We start from the raw sequence: 13081 nt of genomic DNA on the forward strand, positions 1-13081 counted from the left end.
TCGCAGGGTTACCCCCCAGCAGTAAATTCGCCGGTACCCATTTGTACACCTGGGTGGAGAGAGGCACTGTGAGAGTAAAGTGTCTTGCCGCAACGCAGCGCCCCGGCCAGGCCTCGAACCCGGGCCGTTCGACTCGGAGCCGAGCGCACTAACCATTAGGCCACCGCGCCTCCCTATTCGTAGTCCAATGCACTACTCATTTTGACAATGCACCTCCCACATGTTGAAGTGAAGTCTAACACTTTTCGCTTCATTGCAGGATGTGGATATTAAGAAACAGGCTGGTAACAATCCATATGCCTTTATCCAGTTTGTTGACCTCAGCAGTGCTATCCAGGCACGTAGGCGCATGGACAGAGAATTTGTAGGACGCAACAGAGTCAAGGTAACAAAATACATTCTTGGCGTAAAGTTCATGCACTCTTACCACCCAACTGTGGTCTCAGCAAACAGTTCAAGACACAAGCATTTGATTTTTTGTGGTAAAACTAAGCTTAACTCTTAAGTTCTCCATTTAAGAAATGAACAAGAACATTGCCAAACCCATTTTGGACGTACAAAAAGGTTGTTTAATATGATCACCTAACAAGTGTCCCAACTACGGTTGAACCCCGGTAACTCAAACTCTGAAGGGAAACAAAAAACAGTTTGAGTTAGCGGGATTTTTGAGTTAACCGAGTAAAAATGAAGTGGGTCCAAGGGAAATAGAAGTTAGTTCGAGTTAGCCGGGTTGTTCGAGATATCCGATTTCGAGTTACTGTGGTTCTACTGTATTTTTTACCTCCATTGTAGATGTAAATTCTCTCAATTTGTCTGTTTCTAATTGTTGTTGGAATGTTGTGTTTCAGGTTGGTTTCGGCAAGGTGTCGCCCATCAACACCATCTGGGTGGGAGGACTGAGTGGACTGAATGACCAGCAGATTGAGAGACACTTCAGTCGATATGGGCGTGTCACCAGGGTGGTGGTGAACCGCCCCAGAGAACAGGCCCTGGTCAGTTTCGACAGTGTGGAGTCAGCTAGCATCGCTCAGGGAGAAATGAAGGGCAGGTCGATGTTTGGACGGCGTGTGAGGGTAAGCGTGGCTTTATGGACGAATGTGACTTGTTGAAACGTTTTACGAGTGCTGTTTTCAGTATTTGCATTAGTTTTCAAAGTTTTAATTAAACTACTTGCCCGCCTAAATTGGATTTTTGTAATCTGTCTTATTAATTTTCCACAATCGCAACCACATTATCTTCTTAGGTTAACTTTTAAAAGATAATCTTGTACGCAAACAACTTCAGTGGTTGTTCCTCTAAAATGCTAGCTTTGGACCATGAATTTGAGCTTCTGTGGAGCTAATTTGTTTACAAGTGATACAACCGATTTATGATAACTTCATACAGCTATTTCAATTAACGTTGTCGGGATCAAAGCTTGAAGACAAGACTGAAAGGCAGTATGGGTAGAAGAAGAGGTCAACTGCACGTGCTGAATACTAAAATATATAATGACATGACAAACGCGAATTTGCACGTTTTCTATTTCTTCAGACATGTGAAAAAAGGTGATTTTAGCTACACTGAATTTAAGGAGAATTTTCATAACTCAGAACCAAGCAACAGTGAAAGTAAAGCTACAGAAAGGCCTCCTGAGAGGAAAAAACAAACTCTTGAATTCTCCACGTGCGATGATGCTTAATGAAGCTTATATGATAATTTGTAGTGAATACCCAGAACGCCATACGGTCTTGCCTTTTAGCTTTTAGCTTTGACCGACAACGTTTATTGAAATAGCTGTATACAAAGAAATTAGTATAGTAAATGATTTGAATCCAGAAGTATCAGAAGGTTGTATAGGTAGTATGATCATCCGGGTAAAAGTAGTTCTGAGAAGAAATGTTGTTGATGACTGACGTCTCAACAACCTGAGTGAAAGTCATATTCAGAGTCACTTGACTCTGAAATTAGTTGACAGAAATTAGTATTTGCTTTTTGGAAGAAGAAACACTGCACACGTGTCTTAAACAATTCACTTTTCTCTTTTCTCTCTCATGACACAGGTTGAGTTTGTCAGCCGTGACAGTCGCCAACTCTTCTTCGACGCACTGCAGCGCTCCGCTCCGTCTGATGGTAGCAGCAGCAGTAGCCGAAGATACGAGCCTTCATCTCCGAGATCCCGAGGCCGAGGAGGCGGGTATTACGATAACCGGTGGGAAGGGCGAGGCCGAGGAGGAGGGCGTGGTAACATGAGACGCGACATGTCAAACCAACGACCCTGGCAGAGAGGAGGAGGCGATTATGAATATTCTGATGGCGGCGGTTACAAGAGAGGGCATGGGCGTTACCGTCAGCCTTACGAAGGGGGTGGGTACGAGTCCGATGATTACGATCAGGAGCTTCGGGATTATAAATACAGTCAGCAAAGGGAGAGAGAAAAAGAGCAAGGCCGACAGAGACATGACAGAAGTGGCCGTGATAGGGACAGAGAAGACGGAAATTACAGCGGAAATGAAAGATTCTATCCTGAGAATCAGGAACGCTGGCGAGAAGATAGGAGCAGCTCGGACTCGTACGAGGAATCACGTGCTCGGAAAGACGCTCGACCTCGGGAAGTGCCCGACGAATATGACCGAGAGAGAGCTGGTTACAGCGAAGACGACGACCATGCGTCGTTACACAGTAAACCGCCAAGTCGCGACATCGAGCAAGACGAGAAACGTATGAAGAGGAAAGAGAAAAGAAAGAGAAAACCCCGGTCGCCATCTCCCGAGGGTGAGGCTGTTGAAGGCAAAGAAGCGCTCAGCGACGGCGAAGAAACAGAGGAGAAAAGAGTCTTTGAGTTGAAGAAAACGAGAAAAATTAAAAGCGGAGAGGCGGAGATTGCACTTAAGGATAAAGAGGCAGAAGCTGAGGAACGCGTTTGGGACGAGCGGCGGGTACACGGCAATGGTAACAAAACTGAAGAAATCGGTGTAAAAGATGGTGAGAAAGAACTCGCTCCAGCCTCGCCTCCGCAAGAGAAAGGCATCAAAAAGAAGGAGAAAAAGGACACAAAGAAACGGAAGAAACACAAACGTATTCGAGGCTCGTTAGGGGAAGAAGAAGAGGAACGGGAGCTAGAGGAGGAGACTGCTCGTATGGAGGAAGCCGCTGGTCAGGAGGCGGTAGCTGACTTAGCCATGCCGGTAAATAAAACAAGAGTCAGTTCTGATACTGACTTGCAGAGACTTGAAAACAGAGACACTGCTGTCCCTGAAAATAACAGGCTTGATCGAGCTGAATTTGAAAATGAGAAACTACCGAGACGGCATTCTTCTGACGAAAGGCTTCGCAAGGAAGAACGAGAATTTTCACGCGAATCTGTGAATCGTTCGCCTCGTAAGTCGCACAGAGACGAGCGGAGAGGAGATTGGGAAAAGACGGATGTTGTGAAGGCGAAACGGCGACGGACATCTGAAGGTGAATCGCCACCCCCTCCCCCCTCCACCCCCACCTCCTCCCCGAGAGGCTGTAGAAGGCTATCTCCCCCCGGAGATGTTACCGAGAGTTGGTCCACCGCCAGACGGGCTCCCTGCACAGATGGTCCGGCCACCTTATGACATGGCTCCCGCGCCGCCAGTACGTTACGAGCCACCGATTTACGACGGGAGCCGTACCGTGCCCGTGGTTGCCTCTCCTGCTGCCACGCTCAGCCCAGTACCACCCGCTGGCATACCTCTGAACCCTGTAGTCGTGGTTCCACCCAACGTTTCCACTCCGCCGCTAGCAGTTCACTCACCGGGTGTCCCTCTCGGTGTACCCGCAGTACCAACCTTGGCATCTCCCCAGGGATTACCCCCTCCTCCCCCACCACACCCAGATTACACCCCACCCCCTGTACAGCAGCCAAACACCGACACCCTTCTGGACCTTCTGCGCCGGTATCCAGTGGTCTGGCAGGGCCTGCTTGCCCTGAAGAATGATTCCGCTGCAGTTCAGATGCATTACTTGGCGGGTAACGGCCGCCTTGCGGAGGTATCGCTACCTCAGGCGCCCGCCAATGGGATAGGAGGGGTGCCTCCGCCCATCAGGATCGCCCAGCGGATGAAACTGGAACCATCACAGCTAGAGGGAGTCATAAGGAGAATGCAAGTACGTGACAAAGTCACATTTTATATCATTATTGTCATTGCTATCTGTGTTTACTACTACTGTAACATTCACGCTTAACTTAAAGGGACCGTGTCACGGATTTTAGCCAAACCAAGGCATTGGAAATGACCATCAAATTCGACTAAACATGTTTAAATAACCTCTTAAAACAGTGAAGGAATATTTAAATAACAAACCAAATTCAAAAGAAGGTACGGATGGCCAAAAGTGTCGAAGATTGAAACGGATTGCGATATAGGTTTTCGAAATATGGTCCGGCGGTACAGTTTTTCTTGTCTGCCTGTAACATTAAATTATAACGCCCGGGGGACATGTTTGGCTGCAATGAAGCTAGAGCAGTTTTCAATTGAGTGTCGTAAAACCAAAACCAAAGTTATTACTCTGGCCAATCACAAAGGACACAGACAATCCAGTGAACAAATCAAAACTCGAAGCAAATACATGTAGCTGTAAACGAATCGCGGGAAAACGGGCGCGAGCGAGTCACGATTGGTTTTGGTTTTACTTCTGATTGGCCGAGAAAGTGGCGCGAAATTTTTAAACCAATCACTAAGCGTAGTGAAAGCAAAACAAAAGCAAACGCAAATTACTTTCGACACTCAAGTGAAAACCGCTCTATGGTTTTGTCATTTAGAAGTAGAAGTAATTTCTCTGCCAACATTTAGTTGCATTGCGAGTAACTTATATTTGACAAAATTTAGTAACATGAAATTTACTTAGCCGTGACACAGTCCCTTGAGGCACACTAAACCTACAAGCACAAAACGCGAAGCAAAATTATTTACAGTTCTGAGAATGCGTTCGTTGGATGTTGCTGTTCCTTATCTTTGCCAATTTTGTGGCGTCCTCGATTTACGTTACCTTTACTGGTTTCCTCAACAGTCCGACAAAGATCACTGTCTTTTGCTGGCTCTCCCGTGCGGCAGAGATCCTCTCGACGTTCACAAGCAGACACGCGCCTTGAAGAGTGGCTTTATTAACTACTTACAGATAAAGCAGGCAGCGGGGATCATTAATGTGGCCAGGCCAGGAAGCGCACAGGTAAGGATTTTAATATTGCACCAAACTGAAAAGGCAGTTTCAAACTCAGGTTCTTCAATCATGACTCGATTGTAATGCGGGAGCTTTGTCTCCTATATGCGAACAAGCATCAAGAATTTTCGTTTAAACACAGTAAAACTTATGACTGTTGGTATTTTTTTCGTTGTTGCTGTTGAATGTATAAAATGCCGTTAAGATAGAAAGTAATCTCAAAATAATAGTTTATTAAGGTAAGAATACAATCAACTCTCTAAAACGGACATCGTCGGGACCAGCTCAAACTGTCCGTCTCAGATAGGTGTCCGTCTTATGGGGAGTTAAGTTACAGCAAAATGAATGAAAAACGGCAGGGACGGGACCGACGCCGGGGGTCCGTCTTATAGAGGCTCCCGTTAAGCGAGAGTTCACTGTAAACCAAAAAGGGAAAAGGATGTTTAAGAAATGGGAACGCTGAGATGGATTACGACCAACGAATTAACAAAAATGAAAAATTGCTAAGATAGCTGCCTACCCTGACAATCTCTGATATATACTTTATACCTCAACATTAACTCAAAGCCTTGGTAAACATCTTGGTTTAATTTTCTTTCCCCTCAGCCAAGCTACGTTCTCCACATTTTCCCGCCGTGTGATTTCGCCCACGAGCACCTGGCACGAGTCTCCCCAGACCTCCTGGACAGCGCGGCCGACAGCGGGCACCTCATGGTCGTGGTGGCTTCCGTGTAGATGTACGGACGATTCCAATACAAGAATAGCTTGTTGCGGGAAATAGAATACATCATCTCTTCTGAGTCGAGAAGAATTGCAATAGGAAAAATAGCTGAGGCTTTACGCCGTAGTGGATCTAACCTGTGAGCTCAGGGCCCATATCGGATTGTTTAGTATTGCGTATAAGTAGAGGACTTATTGACTGGAGAGGTGTGATATCTTTACTCTGATTGGCCAGAGGAGCAGAGACAGTGTTGTCAAATATAGCATCGCGCCCGGAACGGGACAGAAACTCGCGTGTTTGTCACGTTACACGCGTGTCTTCTGAAAAACTTTGCGAGGACTTCATAACGTGGCCCATAGTCCCTGAAAAAGGGCCGTGAATTTGGGCAGCTAGAATTACAATCGATTTTTAATTTGAAGGTACATAATTAATGCTGACGTAGCGAGTACAACAAAATTTAGTAGAATTATATTTTCTTAGTCTTTACTTTAACTTGCTGTTTCGACTTGTTAAAGTTTTAGTCTTAGGACAGTGTGTGTTAATAGTGAATTAGTGGCCCAAGGCTGAAAACTGTCATGAGGCTGGAATAATTGTCCGAGGCACGACATTTTAAGTAATAGTTTTAAAGCGAAGGGTTTCTATTTAGACGATAAAAACCTTTGTTATCGCGTTCTTTAAGAATTTTCCCACTGTCGTTTTCTGATCAAACGATGGTCACGTGCTTTTAGATGTCATTTATCGTATGAGTACTTCTTATTGGTCCGTAGCACGTGAACAGTTCATGATACGCATGCGTTTTTCTACTGCAGTTTTTTCCCAGTCGAGAGGTACCACGTGCCTTAATTTTGACCAATGAGTGACAGCAAGTTTCTTAGTGCTTTGAAACACACGGATCAAATTGAAGTTCAGTGAGTTTTTCCAGGTGTAAGTAAATTCATACACGATAAAATTTGAAGAACGTAGTTATTCATATATAGGGGAATTTGCAGATTAACTTGATTTTCGTCTTGTATTGCTTTGCTAGAAAATTTAAAGCTTGGTCTGTAAACCGTACCAGATTCGCATTCACGGTGTGAAATAGTTGCTTAGAGAGATCTCCAGAAGAACGTTTTATTCATGCGTTAATGTTAAATATTGTTAGTGACGTCCATGAGACTTCGTGAACACGACAAATGTCTGTTTTCACAATGAAGACATTCTGCTACCGCAAACCTACGATAATACTACCCCCCCCCCCCCCCCGAATAATAACTTGAATCCCCGGATGCTAGCAGCCATCCACTGCAGTACTACTTTTATATCCCTCCCCTCACCACGTAAGGTCGTTGAAGTATTTTCAGAGGCCTTTAAAGCTCAGTGAACTATTGGCAGGCGGCTGTGAAGTGTTGGTCGCGTATTTGGAAGGCCCTTTCGCGTTTCCCAAACGCGCGCTCAAAAACTATTCAGACTAAGTTAACTACCGTAGAATTAGTTTTGTTTTTGTTGTTTTGGAGTTTTTTTAATGATCCTTACTTGCACCTAAAACTTTTTGTTCGTCGGATAAATAAGCCACACCCTAAAAAAAATCACACTAAAAAACCCTTTGGAACAAAAGTAAGCCCAGGTTTTATTGTTTATTGTAAGAATTTTACGGTATCTAATCAGCACTGTGAGAAGAAATTTGCAATTAATGGAATTTATTGTATAGATGCATCCACAAAGGTTAAATCTGTGGACGCTGCTGTCGTTTTAGATAGAATTAACCCGGTCGATCTTGTAGGTATATTTTAAATTATTGAAAGTAAGAGGAATAAAACAAGATCGTGGTACATTATTGTTGTCAAGTTATTTGTCGACGTGTAAAATATAATCAACAAGTCACTTTCTTTGCTGTGCATAAAATTGGCGTCAAATCAAAGGCAACTTAGAAATCGGAAGGCTCCTTAGGGACGGACCATTATTTTTTTAGAGGGGGGGGGATGAAAAATATTGAAAAAAATTGTTTGCAGGGCCTGGAAAGACAAAATAAATTGTTTGCAAACACGATTTGTATAACAAAAAATAGTAAGAATTTCGAAAAAAAATGTTTGCAGAGGTGCATAAACTAAAAAAAAAAAGTTTGCGGAGGAAAATTTTTCATCCCCCCCCCCCCCTCCAAGAAAAAAATTGGTCGGTCCCTTAGGCCCAGCCCCCTCCTCAGGCGCTTCGCATTTTCCGCGCTACAATAACAAAGGGAGCACGTGTGACTGGTGACGAAAGCGAAGCCCAGAAAGAGGGAGGCGTCTGAAAGCCAACAGCTGTTCGAAAGGAAATTTTACATTTTTATAGACTATTCGCTTCAAATACATTATTCTTCCTTGGACCTTTATTCAACAAAAGCTGCGTTGTACTGTACTTGTGAGCAAGGTCAATCCCTTGGGTCAACCGCTGTTCTGTGTATCTCCCTTTTTAAAAAAAAATTCTTAATTCATCAAATACAGTTGGACCCGCTAATTCAAACTCGGTTATTTCAAATTCCCCGTCATCCCTTAAATTTGCCCTTCAGTCATTTACTATCGGCTATTTTGAACTATTTTTGGTTTCCCCTGACGGTTCGAAATAACGGGGTTCAACTGTAGTCTCTTTTATACTTTGTGTTTGCCCTTTCTAACTGCCCGATGTACTTTGCTTTGTGTTCAGTACGCGGCGAATTGGTGTTGAGTTGACCTTGATTTCTGCTTGATTTTTGTTCACTTTTACATTTATTTTCGATCGTTAGATTTTCCAGATGTAATGGCTACGTTTATTTTTAGAGCCAAATTTATCCAATACCGTAGAATTCCGGTTATAAGCCCTGGGCTTATACAACTTCGTAAGGGGTTTTGGGTGGGCTTATAAGCGGAGGGGCTTATATCCGGGAGGGCTTATAAGCGGAATGAAAAAAACGTTTCAAATCGACCCACGGGAGTGTTGATGGAAATTCGTTTTTAAGTTAAAAACACATAATAAAGCAACATTTAGCCCTATTCAGTACTGTCATCTGGTAGAGGGGGGCTTATATCCGGGGGGGCTTATAACCGGATGTATTTTTTTGTTTCCAGGATGATGGGCCTATAACCGGGGGGGGCTTATAAGCGGGGGGGCTTATAACCGGAATTCTACGGTAACTGATAAAGTACAACACTCACTTCAGACCCTTAACAGCACGAAATCAAACATAGTCCTTCTTGTCCCAGAGCCGCTTGTCACTCTTAGCCGGAACAAGTGTTCCTCGCCCCAGGTTCTGCCGGCTTAGAGAGACAAGCGGCTCTGGGGACGAGAATGAAACACAGTTTGATGATACAAGTTTCAAAGAATGGGTTTACCTCGGTGTTAAAACTTATAAAAGTTGTGTTTGTTTTACATTGTAATGCCATTGTTCTGTACGACTCAGCAAATAATCCCAGACCGCAAAATGATCCCATATAGAATGACACGCACGGATAATGAAGCAGGGTGCAAAGGGTAAACTTGCTCTACATTGATTGTTTCGAGGTTCTTTGCAGTCTGTGTCGTTCTTTGTTTTACGTCATTGGCGAGTTTTACAGGTTTTCACACCTAGGAAGAACCAAAGAACGACTCCCCCTCCCCAAAACCAAGATGACACATCTCAAAGGGAACTAGCTTATGCACCTAGTTCCTAGTGCTTTTCGGTTGATACAAGGGGCCACTCGCCTCATGGCATCGCATTGAAAATCAGTACATTTCGTACGTAGCACTTTCATAGTCACGCAACCCTCGGTAAGGGACAGCTTCATGAACTTGCGTGACAGCCCACAGGAAAAGAATGAATAGATCCAACCAGACTGGCTACATTGAAGAATTCATCTTTATTGACTCACATTTCACAATGACAATATAAAGTCGGTTTTACGACCAGAATTACACCTCTTGGCCTTCGACTGCTAACAGTTTACAAACCCTATGATTTACTTAGCTATGACACGATTGCAGCTGCAAGCCGGAAAAGTTAGCACTGGGAACATTTTGAATTCACAACAGGGACGTTACACCTTCCAAATAACGTAGGCAGATCAGTATCTAAATTCTCCTCCATTTTTCATACAATTTGCACAATTCGTCATGGGAGAATTTAAATGTTTTCCAAGGACCAGTTCCTTGAATCTCATATGCAGTCTCCTTCAATCTGCTTTTTCACAGTAACAAGATCACAGATTTTCTTTAGTCTGTGTAGCAGAAAACATTACTGCAGTTGAAACTACAATGCAGTCATGACATATTATTCAGATCTCCCTTAAAAATACACATTCTTTATTTTTAATTCCTAGTAATAATAACTCAACAAATGACTGCAAAAGCGAAAAGTTTAAGGGTCCAGTGTAACTTTCCAGCTGACCTTGCTGCAAGCACGTTAATCTTTTTTTTTTACATTACGGCATCATAATACGGCAACACTATATGACTGTCAATCTGATTATTATTCATAATTACAGGCGCGACAAGCGCAGAGATACAAATAACAGGAAAGAACAAAAAAAATGATACTTGTGCGCATTATAATTGTTGGCAGAAATCTTTCTTATAGTTTTCTTTTATAGAGTTTTGTTTTAAGGGCTCATTCGTCTCTCTGCCTGGGGGTAAATTATTCAGGTGAACCAAACACATAAATCACATCTCCTCTTTATCCTATAGACTATTTAGTTCTGCAACAATTTCTTCTTTTTTTACATTGATGATTTCATTACAATGCGCAACTTTTGCTGGCAAAAATCTAGGCGTTCTCTTGCGATAAAAGGTGGCCCAAACTTCCCTTTTGGTGAAATGTAAGTGGAGTGTCACAAATTCTGTCTTAGGGTGTAAGATCTAAAATACAATGACTTGTTGAAGGACGGTGCAATGATAACACCGATGAGTGCAGCCAGAGGCTGTGCACCGTCCAACGAGAACCACAACTTATATCGCAATGTATAAAATATAAACACTAAAACTTTGCTCTCAGGGATAGGAAGAATAGGGGAAGGGGGAGTAAAGAAGTTTAGTTCCAGATCTTCAAGAAACTATCCCAGCTTCCTGTGGCCACGGCCATGCCATCTTCAGTGACACCCAGGCAACTGACGCGGTTGTCATGCCCAGCGAGAACTCCTGCTCGCTCCCCTTTAAGTGTGTCCCACACATTGCAGTTGAAATCATCATAACCGGCCAATAGCAGACGGCCACTCTTTGAGAAAGACACGGAGGTTATTCCACAGATAATGTTGTCATGTGCATAAACCATGAGCTCCTATAATGGATCAAACAATTAACAGTGCATTAGCAAAGGTCCTAGATACAGGCAAAAGTAAATAACTACAACTTGTAAGCCCTGCTTTAATATGCCTTACAGTAGCATGCAATCTCTGAACTTTTTTGCGGTTTTTAGTGGAATGAGAACTCTGAAATTCAAAATCCAACTAATGATTTCGTTTTTCACTGCCATCAATCATAATTATGGCGACAGCCTATGTACCATTAAAACAGAAACTAACAAAATGGATTAAAATCTACCAGTCACAACTGCCAGACACAACCTTTGACCTGGTTGAAGTGAACTTATGTTTCCTGCGAGGTCCGCTAAGATGATTGACAGCAGCAAAAAGCCTAAACCGTTTCAGAGTTCGCATTTCACTGAATACTCCAATTAAACCTTTCTAGGAATTGTATGTTTCACTACCACCAATCACAATTACTAAAGGCAATCAAAGAGCCTTGAGAAAAATAAACCATCAAAATGGATCACAATCTGCCAATCGCAACACACTAAACAGGTATTACAATCTGAGTTAACTTAAGTGAACTCCTGCTTCCTGAGAGGTCCACGATGATTGACAGCAGTAAAAAATACAAAAGCAGAGTTCATTTGAGAGGCGCATCAAGTCTCACCTGATCAGCACGGATGTCAAACAGCCTACAGGTTGCATCATCTGATCCTGTGGCGAATGCATATCCATTGGGGAAGTACTGAAAGAAATCAAGGAAATCACCATGAGTAACCAAAAAGTGGGATTGAAAATAAGAAAGATCAGTAAGCTGAAATGAAGAAAACAGCACAAAACTTACTGCTACTGCATTGATATCTGATTCATGTCCAGTAAATGTTTGTTTACAAATGCCATCTTGTATGCTCCACAGCTAAAAACACAAAAACAAAACACATTTTGGCATTCAGACACATTATGCCACATTATGGCATTCAGACACCATTTGCTTTAAATACCTACAACCATCGTCAGAAGTGTTGGCACGATTACCAAATTAATTCCTTCTCTCCCCCCTCCCCTTCTCAATGTTGAGCTCCCGAACATATTGCACAGACAATCCTTAGCCACAATGGGTTCAACATTGAAAGGGGGAGGGGGGCTCTTAAAATGTTTGTATGCACCATTGAGAAAGTTTAAGCGTCAAGTACAGTCGACTCCCGATAACTCGAACCTTCAAGGGAAATTAAAAATGGTTTGAGTTATCGGGAGTTCGAGTTATTGAGAGTTGAAAACAAATGACAAGAAATAAGGAAAAAAGAGGTGTTTACTGATTTTCTATTCCTACAATGTATACCAGTGTACATTTTAAACAAATTTAATTAGAGTAGAGAGAAGCCAAAAGAAAAAGGAACAATATATTTCTAAATCTCTGTATAGACCAGAACGTAACATAACGTAACGTAAAACAAAGCAAATCAGCTGCGAACGTTGCAGGTTTCAATTAATTCGTCCTGTCGATAATCCTTTAAAGTTTTCTAAGGTTGGATTTGAAAGAAACGGTATCAACCTGCACCAACAAACTAAACGTCTGTAGCACATCAATGGCGTGGCACATTTCGTGTTTTGAGGGGCGTTTCGGGGACGGCTCTAACTCTTGTTCATTTTTATTTCAAAAATTTTGGACTGCAGTGTACTGTTTGTTTTGACCTGTCACAAATTGGCAGACATGGTTCGAGTTATTGAGGGTAAAATTATATAGAAAATGACCTGAAGGGAAACGAAAATTGGTTCGAGTTAGCGGGAGTTTCGAGTTATCGAGGGTTCGAGTTACCGAGGGTAAAATTAAAGTAAATGTATGACAGAAATCCAGGGGAAATCGATTTTGGTTCGAGTTAGCGCGAGGTTCGAGTTATAGAGGGTTCGAGTTATCGGGAGTCGACTGTATCCACATTTTTTATCTTCTTAGCGTAAGCGTTCCAACTACTTCTGACTAGGGTTG

The 13081-nt window shown here is 42.8% G+C and overlaps 2 pseudogenes across 2 annotated transcripts; one reads left to right on the forward strand and one right to left on the reverse strand.

Moving 5' to 3' along the window:
* The first annotated feature begins 234 nt into the window (after window positions 1–234).
* On the forward strand, window positions 235–7697 carry LOC144640390 (uncharacterized; annotated as a pseudogene). Its single transcript, XR_013568345.1, has 5 exons — window positions 235–385; window positions 849–1073; window positions 2043–4113; window positions 5017–5175; window positions 5773–7697. The product of XR_013568345.1 is annotated as an uncharacterized LOC144640390 (transcript).
* Window positions 7698–9695: 1998 nt separating this feature from the next.
* Window positions 9696–12013, reverse strand: LOC144640389 (guanine nucleotide-binding protein G(I)/G(S)/G(T) subunit beta-1 pseudogene; annotated as a pseudogene). Its single transcript, XR_013568344.1, has 3 exons — window positions 11942–12013; window positions 11765–11842; window positions 9696–11126 (listed from the first exon to the last, which is right to left on the reverse strand). The product of XR_013568344.1 is annotated as a guanine nucleotide-binding protein G(I)/G(S)/G(T) subunit beta-1 pseudogene (transcript).
* Window positions 12014–13081: the final 1068 nt, after the last annotated feature.

The sequence above is a fragment of the Oculina patagonica genome, unplaced genomic scaffold (genome assembly GCF_052425735.1).
Source record: "Oculina patagonica isolate OP01 unplaced genomic scaffold, crgOcupat unplaced290, whole genome shotgun sequence".
Lineage (NCBI taxonomy): Eukaryota > Metazoa > Cnidaria > Anthozoa > Scleractinia > Oculinidae > Oculina > Oculina patagonica.